Source organism: Anopheles cruzii, chromosome 2 (genome assembly GCF_943734635.1).
Source record: "Anopheles cruzii chromosome 2, idAnoCruzAS_RS32_06, whole genome shotgun sequence".
Lineage (NCBI taxonomy): Eukaryota > Metazoa > Arthropoda > Insecta > Diptera > Culicidae > Anopheles > Anopheles cruzii.
The window spans coordinates 40,140,237-40,149,303 of record NC_069144.1 but is presented as its reverse complement, the minus strand read 5'-3'; positions in this window follow the sequence as shown (position 1 = coordinate 40,149,303).

The window sequence follows — 9,067 nt, the reverse complement described above, 5'->3', positions numbered from 1 at the left end:
TTTCTGTTGATGACCGCTTCGCGAAACGATCGCGCGGTAGGTGGGATCAAAAGGAGCATCTCTCGCCGCGTTTATGTTACTAAATTATTCATAAATTTTGTTTGTGCCGGAAAAGGAACAGGGATAGGGCTCTCTTTTCAAACGACATCAGTCATTCGGTAGAGGCTGTCGCTCTCTGGGGATTGCCAGCATAATCGTCCGGAACTTTGTCGGTGTCGGCAGTGCTTCGCGCGGAGAATGCTTTTCCCATTTTTCATACCAACACAGGACCCCCTCTGACAGCAGACGCTTCAGTTTATGATGATGATGACGGTGATGATGATGATGATGATGTACATGGTTGACGGACAATAATTATGCAAAATTTACCGTTTTTACGAACGACTGCACCACCGTCTCACTTCTGCCCGCTCCCAAACACACACACACTTTATCTTCGGCCTTCGGTTCTTCTCTAACGGTACTTTTTCGTGGCCTTCGTTCTCTCGGAACTGGAACCATTCTCAAGCGGATTCCGAGCGGGGATCGGTATGAAAAACGACAACGAAAGTGTGCCGCACTGTCGGAACGGATGCTTAGCTCTATTTGTTTGTGGGATGATTTGTGGCTTCGGAAACGAACCGGAACACGTAATAACAAGCACTCGGATGTGGTAACTGGAATTGATGCGAGAAAGAAAAAATCTACTCAATTCCGGTTAGGGATAGTTTTATTTTTTACACAACCTAAAATGTAATTCATGTTCCATTAAAACTTGTACAAATTGTGCAACAAAATTTACTAATCTTTTCTGAACAAAATTGCTTAATTTTCACGTAAACTTCACCCCTCCGGTCAGGCTTTTGGCTTTTCCAACTTAGCATAAGGCATCGGCCTCACCGCGCCGCCTCAACTGCCCCGTCGACCCGTCGGTGTCGGTGTCGGGCAGGGAGAATAAATATTAATCAACGAACGTCGGCAATCCACACGGTCGCGGCTCTTTCTTAGCATGTTTCTAGCGTAGCCAAATGATGGTGACGGTATCACTCCATGTTGGTTCCGCCTCTCAAAAATTATGACACGATAAATGAATTAGGAGCGCGCACCGTGGTGCACATGGCAGGCAGCCGCCGCTCGACGATTATGAATATGCGTCCTCCCGGAGCCAGGACCCTATTAGCCGATGACGGATTCGCCCATCGTACAAGGGTTTGCCGTTCGATTGCGATTGCTCCGGACCGCCGCTGAGTTCTTGGCATGTCCTTATTGCGGACCTCGCCATGGATGGATCATGACACTTCTGGTGAGCGGTTTTACTATTTTATCTAATCAAGAACTTTATATCTGACTTTTTTCAGCAAGAAGACATACTGTAAATGGAAACATGAAAAGCCATAAATTCTCGACCATCTACTAGTAGCTAAACTATTTGCATTGCTTAAACTCGGAAGCCCTGGTTTGCGAAAAGGCACGGTTGTCATCACGCTCGATGCACGAGATTCCCAGTGGAGTGCAACGATTAGACTCATCAATCCGCTGGCAATGAAATCCGTGCCAGTCAATGCGCGACAACTGTGTCCGTTTCATGACAAGTTTATTTGCCATCATCATCGTCCTTCTGCTGCTTCTGTTTTTTTAACTTCGGAACCCTAGCGTGAAGGATAATAAGTGTAATCTGCTTGATATCCGTCCATCACGGGACATGTGCCCCGTCGAACGAGTGCCATTGTGATCCATTTCGTTCCACTATTACGACTGATGCGAAGAAGGATTTTCTGTTCCCCGCGGACACGTGGACGCGTTCGTCAATGGGTAACAAAATTGGACTTCAATTAACGGTTACATTTTTTGCCACATTTAGGGCGCTAGCCTGGGTCGTTCTTTTAACCATCTAAAGGTATATAAATGATTTTATTGTAGAATTCCTGTAGCAATCCCAATACAAAACTCCGACACAGAACCATCCCACAGGCTGTAGGTATTCGTACATAGGCCATAAAAAGTAATCGTTTCCGTAGCGTCGACAAACTGGTGATTTGTTATAACTATTACCGTACGCTTTCACGAACCGCATTTCGGAGCAGCTTTATTTCTTTCACCACAAATGATTATTTTATCGTTTGCTTACTGCATATTATGTATGCACACACACATACTGGGCGCTCCTGGCCGAAGGCCGGTGGCCATATGTTGTCACTCTGGTCTGCTGCGCTGCCCGCGTGACTCCCATTTCGCCCCCGTAACTGCCCTGGGGGCGATACTCCGGAGCGGACCGTCACCAAGTTGTGCGCGTTCCGAGGGACAACCCACAAAACCCGGATTGCCCGGACCATTTTTTGCCACTTCGGCACTGGTTCCCGTTTTTTATGATTATTTTCACGGAGCACTTCCCTGCTCGCTGGTTTGTTGGTTGTGGCTATTGCTAGGAATATGGTTCGGCCCGAGAGCGCACAGACAAGGCCCTTGATCCATTTCGGTGCGAAGAACACCCGGGGGGCGCGGTCAGTGATTGCGAAAATTGCGTCGACGGCAAAAGAACCGAAACGGACGAATCTCAGCGAAAAGGGACCGTTTTCGGGAACGGATTCGGGAGCTGGAGCGTCTTGAGTTTGTTGACCAGTTTGAGACCAGCAATTGAGTGGTTTCTAGTGACTGACAAAGCATCAGTAACCATTCGAACTGCTTAAATCTTCAATCATCAATACATAAAAGTTTATTGAAAGCATTGAAAGTAACCTGACAATTACCATACCCAAAAAACGCTTTATATGTAATTAATTCCGCTTTCTACTCACGCAACAGCAACACGCCTCGACGTGCCGATCCCCAAACTCGCTTCGTTCGCGAATGATCCGTGCCTCCGTACATCGATTGCATTATTGTCTAAATTACGACGAAAAATGTCTCGCCAAGATTAGAAGCCATCCGCCATCCGTGTTCAGAGCCTTCCATCGGCCATTTGCATCACACCGTCTTCGCCTCCCGGTGTCTTCGACGGCCAAGACAGACATCTAGACGCTACGGAGACGCACAGCCCGAAAACGGTCTAAAACAACTCGGCAACCCACCCCGTGGTTCGTTGTCTCAGGTCTCGGTTGGCCGCGGCTACTTGTGATTCCTGTGCGGTGGCCCGAAGGGAACAAAATTATCGCCGACAATCGCTTAGCAAAGCGAAATGCTTGGCAAAAATTTAAAGCCGGACGTCTCCGGTGGAAAATGAAACGAAGGAAAAAAGACCACGAAAAGAGCCAGTTGGTGCTTCCCATTGACCAAAATCGGTGGCGATCGCGCACTTTAACGCGATCGAATTGATATTCGGCGCCCGTCGGCGGAATGAATTGTTTAATTACTGCGAATGAATCGAGATTTGTTCGGCTCGATCGGGCACGTGCGATGGCGCAAGGCGCGCATTTTCTAAGACTTCTTCCTGTCCCTGGCCACCAACCAGGGCTCGGGGCTTTAATGTCGTTTGTTTTCGGTGGTCAATCATCCTCACGACCGCAACTACCGTGTGCGTCTTTGTCGGCATCCGTCGTCGTCAAAGAAGCGGCCAACAAGGTAGATTGGTGTAATGGGGATTATGTTTGGGCATTTCGACGGTTAGACCAATTCTCTGCACCGAGCCGAGGGCGAGAGCCGCGAGGTAAATGCATGTGATGAGGTTTGCATAATTTAATTCAAATTTGGAAGGGAGAATTCCAAAATGTACTGTGGTGATGTTGCCGGTGCAAAAATGCATTAAAAGCACGAACTGAAAGCATTTCTCATTCGTGAGTAACCATTAAAAAAAAGGGTTCGTTACTTTAAGTTAATCAATGTTTCTAATAGTATCTAAGTCGAATACTCGATGACTCGAAACTCGAGCTTGACTTACAAAGCAAATTGATCGTACTCGTATTAAGTTAAATTAAATTCCTACAGTAACCAACTTCTAGCCCATAAACCCTGGTAATTTGCAAACTTTCTTTACCAGAAACCTTTCCCGCCGTCCTAATGGACCCTTTTTCCCGCCGACCGCATTATTCGCATGGGACAAAATAATAATAAAAAAACGCCAAACCGATTCCGGTCTCAAGCCGTGACCGATGAAAACATTAGTCCATTCTGCGTTAGTGTGGCCGGAAAATTCCGAGATCCTTGCCGAAAGCAACCAGCGCACACACACACAGGCGGCCGCACAACTTTGAGGGGCGTGCCCGAAGTCATTAGTTTGTATGATGACAAAGGGAAATTTTATTGCGTGTCCTGTTTTTTTTTACTCTCTCTCGCTGGTCCTTATTTGTTGCACCCGGAGAGCAGCAGCTCCGGTTGGCCGCTGCTTTCCGCCCCTCTAGATCGAAGCCCTGTAATTCGTCCCCTTCGGCACCACAGCGGACTGTTCCGGTTCGCCGTTCGCCAGCGAACGACCGCATCGATTACTGGCTTCCGGTTACTCGGCGGTACTTGTGAAGCCATTTTTTAGCACTACTGGCCACTACGGGGTGCCTCGCTTTATCGGCCTTGTATCTGCTCCTTGCTGCCGTCGCTAGCAGGACGTTTTTTTGTGCTTACATTGCAGCACAAGTCCGAAATGAAGTGCGTGCCTTGCCGACCGGGCCTTTGCGGACTTTGGCGAGGATGGGCAATGGTTTTGCACTGCAGAGGTCGTGAATTTTGCCACAGCAATTTGCTCACGCGCAGCGGGAAGTCGAAGCTGGACCGTGTTTTAATCTGTTGACTCTGCTCGTCGTCGGTGAAGTGGTCGTCGGGACTTTTTATTGAGTCTTCCTGTTACCAATAGCCGCGGCTATTGGTAGAGCCAGCTAGCCGCCACAACACATCACAACAACAAAGTGACAGCTGAGTGATAAGCGAAACGCCGGACCAGACGGACTAATTTTGAGTCGCTTCTTTCGGATCGCTTCTTTCGGTTCGCTTCTTTCGTGATCGATAATAAAGGACTTCAAGATACGGAACGGTCGCGGTGTTTGACTATTACCAACACTTCCAATCCAATCCGAAGCCACGAACACAGAGGATAATAACGTATCGATCTTGCTATAGATGCTGCATACCTTAGTGTTGCTGATTGAAAGTACGTGGACGTGCGAATCCAATTATGCGAAGGTTCGGTTGATTTATGACAGGATCCAACCTTAAAGCGGAACCACACAGAATCATAGGCACACTATGGCGTTGCACTGCGCCCAAAAACACCCAAAGCTTCCCAAGCGAACCACGCAACGGCGTGTTTTCTTGTTCAATTGTCAATTCAAGCCCCGGACTCCGCGTGGCCCGCCAAATCGTTCGCGTCCGCGTGCTCTCACGAATCACAAAACGCTGATCGGTGTCGCCGTCGTCGTCGGTGGAACGTCACGGTCACGATTTATGCGATAGGTTTATTGATTGATTTTTAACGATATGTAACCCGATATATCAAACGGGCTGAAAGGGGCAGTGGCCGCACCGTTCGGGAGTTATTTATCCATCTCGCTCGAGATTGACGCTGCGAGCTACGCGACCGCAAACCTACTTAATTCCGCTCACAGAGTTAGGAATTTCGGTTCTCCTCGGTTTTTCAACGAGTTCCCCAGCTGGGCAAAATTTAGCATAAACCGTTTCTGAAAATCCCACCGACTCCTGAGGACTTAATTATTGATCCATGAGATGTTTAAGGACCTCCTGACAGAGTCATAATTGTTTTGTTGCGCCTTTGCGGCGTTCAACGTAACGGTTCTCGCCGGCGCAGTGAGCATAAGTGAAGGTTGAGTAACGGGCCCACATAACCCACAGGCGCAACGCAAACAATGTGTGAAAGAGTTAAATTGAGCGTGCCCAATCCTTCCACCAAACGTCTTGGCCTTGCTCCGTTGGCCGCGGAGGCCGGTTTGAGGACACTTTTGGAACCCAAGCCAAACGAGCCACATCTGCAAACCAGCTGACGCACCGCTACGGACAGGACCCTGGCGGCCGTTCGGTACATTCAAAGGAAAGGCGTTAATTAATATTGCACGCCCGTCCTTCGGTGGTGGTCTTCGGCAAAATTGGGATAATGTTCAAACGACCCGGGCGCGACCACAGAAATCGCGACAAACGCCGACCGAATGTGTTTCCAATGGGTGTGCCGGGCCATTGGGATGCTTCACTGATCTTGACTACTTTCCGTCGCAGTTCGCTTGGTCCGATGGCCCGATAGTGGTATGCGCGTAGGTCAAAGGATTTTGAAGCAGTTTGCCGACTTTCATGTGAGCCGACCAAACCGGGCAAAATTCCTACCCGAGCGGCTGGGGTTCCTGGGGTGATTAATTTGTTGTAAACACCACGATTCTAATTAAATTCGCTCCAGCCCACGATGCTATGATTCATTCGTAGTTCGTAGCAAAATATGATCTTGATCCCTTTGGCTAGCTTTATATTACTAATTGACGACCCAAACACTACCAAAAACATTACAGTTTCGGCTATAGTTTTTACTTTAGTATTAATAAATCTGTTGTTCTGTCGTTTGATAATTCAAAAAACGGAACTCATGTTCTTCCAAATTGCCATACATTTCGCTTAGAACCATCTATATACATTTTCGCACATACTCGCATTAAAATTTCTGTTCATTTAAATCTGCCAAAGTGAATTATATAATTATCTTCTACTAAGCTTGGGTCCTTTTATTGATCCCGTAGCCCATTACATCTATCAATCATCTTTCGTAGGACCGCTTTTGTCTATCAATGGAACATAATCCTGCGAACTTCGAGAAGTTTGCTTCGAAAGCATCATCCCCAATCACCACCGCCAACCGCCGTAACCCTTGCCACTGATGCATTTTGCGCTTAAAATGCCTGCAAATCGCCTGCAACGCTGCTGATCGATCGGCCAATTCGACGGAGCCAAAGTTTGCCATTATTTCACAGGCACGAAAGCCAGTGCTAAGTGTCACTCACTTCACTGACACTTCATCACGACTGCGCTGTTTATCGATGGGCGATGCGCGAAACAATAGCAAATCCGACCGGCTGGACGGGGGGAGGAAACTTACGTGAACGATGACAAATTATCGCTCCCTTTCGGCCTTCCTCTGTAATAATTTTAATTTGTTAATTCTCGTTCACGTTGCAAAACGCGCGGTGAACGGTGAAGCGGCGGCATCCTGCCGTGCACGGTGACACACGTTTGGCCGTTTCGGAAGTCAGTTGGCGCGAAGGGACAAAAGATCAATCCCGGATCGGACCCCTCCTAATCGGTGTCTCCGGTGAAAAGGGCACGTACCGTCGGATGCCACATCAAAAGCAGTACCGGCCCCGAAAGCCAGTGTTGCGGAGTGCCCAAAACCGGCGTCGAAGGCGTGAACATCCATTTGGGACCCGAGCGATGTTCGGGATGTCCTTTTCATTCGAGCCGAGAAGAAAGCGTGCAGCTCGAGAACAGGGAAAAGGCGTGAGACACCTGGATGGAGATGAATGAACGGGCTACCGGCCCGTGACTGTGGGCCCGGATCGGAGGGCCGATTCGGGAAAAAAACTGTTCGCCCTTCTGGTGGTGTTGGTGGGTCGCATAAACGGTGAGAAGGAGCAGCCACCCGGTTAACGACAATTTGGTGCGTGAAATTGGCCCACTTCGTCACGGCCACTAGAACCTGGTGTGTTGACTTTCGCCCGTTAATCGATGGTCGTTGTTTTATTTCCGGTGCCGCTGCCTCGCGCGCATAAGTGCCCCCGGGAGCTAGGCAGACCCTGCACACGAACCCATCTGTCCGCTCCCGGATCCCGGGGGCACCACGAGACGGAGGACGGCAGCATAAAATAAATTAAATCCCGCCACAAATGCGCACCGCCACAATAGCCGACCGAGGAGCAGGAAACCGACCGGCAGGAACAGGGCTCTAATCGGGCTAATCGGCCGGCAAGAGAGGGCAACAATTAATGGTGGTAATTCACTGCTCCGGGCACACCGGCGTTAGATCCCGCCCCGAAATCACTGCCGAGAGTCCTTCCGAGGGCGCCCATCTGTGGGCTGCAAGAGGCCAAAATAGACGCGATCGCGCGTAATGGGACCCGGGATGGCTTTTTGGTCCTCCGTGATTAATTTTATGCACGACGAGGTGTGACCAATCGGAGGCCGTCACGATCGGCGTTATTTACATTAAAGGCGCCGTGCATTTGTGCCTCCCTCCTGTTCGCTGCTGTAAGATCTGGAAAGAGGCATATAGAATTGGGTTCTGGACAAATTATACAAACTTTAGTAATTATAATTTTAGTTCTCAGTTGAACGTTGAATTATGCTGAATTCTTGTTCCTTTTATTAATCACTTATCGAGTAAAATCTTTACAGTACACTTTCGCTTAGCTACCTCCCTATTTTTATCGCTTGACACAAAAGAGTTTTAAGTATTTTAATAGTTAAATGGCATAACACTAGACCCCAGCTCAGCCCCGACTGCCGGCCACTGCACCGAACGCCAGTTTGGTTATCGCTCAATTTGGGTTCGTCTGGAGCCTCTCGGACCTCATGTTGTTGGCCACCAGCACATTCTGGTTCTGATTTGTGCAATTAAATTAATTTAAAGTACGCGACTATTGCTTTCAATTACGACGCGCCGTTGTTCCCTTCGCACTCAACCTAATGTTGCTGCATGTTGTTTCTATCGCGTAGCAAATTGGACCTTTCCCATCGCTTCGTTATTTCTGTTTTTAGTTTTCTGGTAAGTCAAGACATTAAAAATAAAATAAACCATAGATCGATCGAAGGTGTTAGAGAGGCTTAATAGATTTTGAATGGATTTTAATGCTGACTAGTCTGACACCGCTGATGAAGGAAGAATTGCTAAAGGACCTTGTTCCGGAGGAGACCCGGTTTCCATTTTCACTGGCTTTAAGAAAGCTACACACTGAGATCAACTTGAGGTAAAACAAACGAAAAGATCGCCACGTTCCATAATAAACTTGAACCAACACACCAATCAAAAATCGCTCTTTTTTAACGTTCACTTAACAATTACACTTCGACACAGGCAATTACGGTTGTTGGCTGTCCCACGCTAGTCGCAGCAGTTTTAAGTGGCACATGTTCCGTGTCCGGTCTGCCCCGGGGCCTGCTCTTAATTGAGTTGATA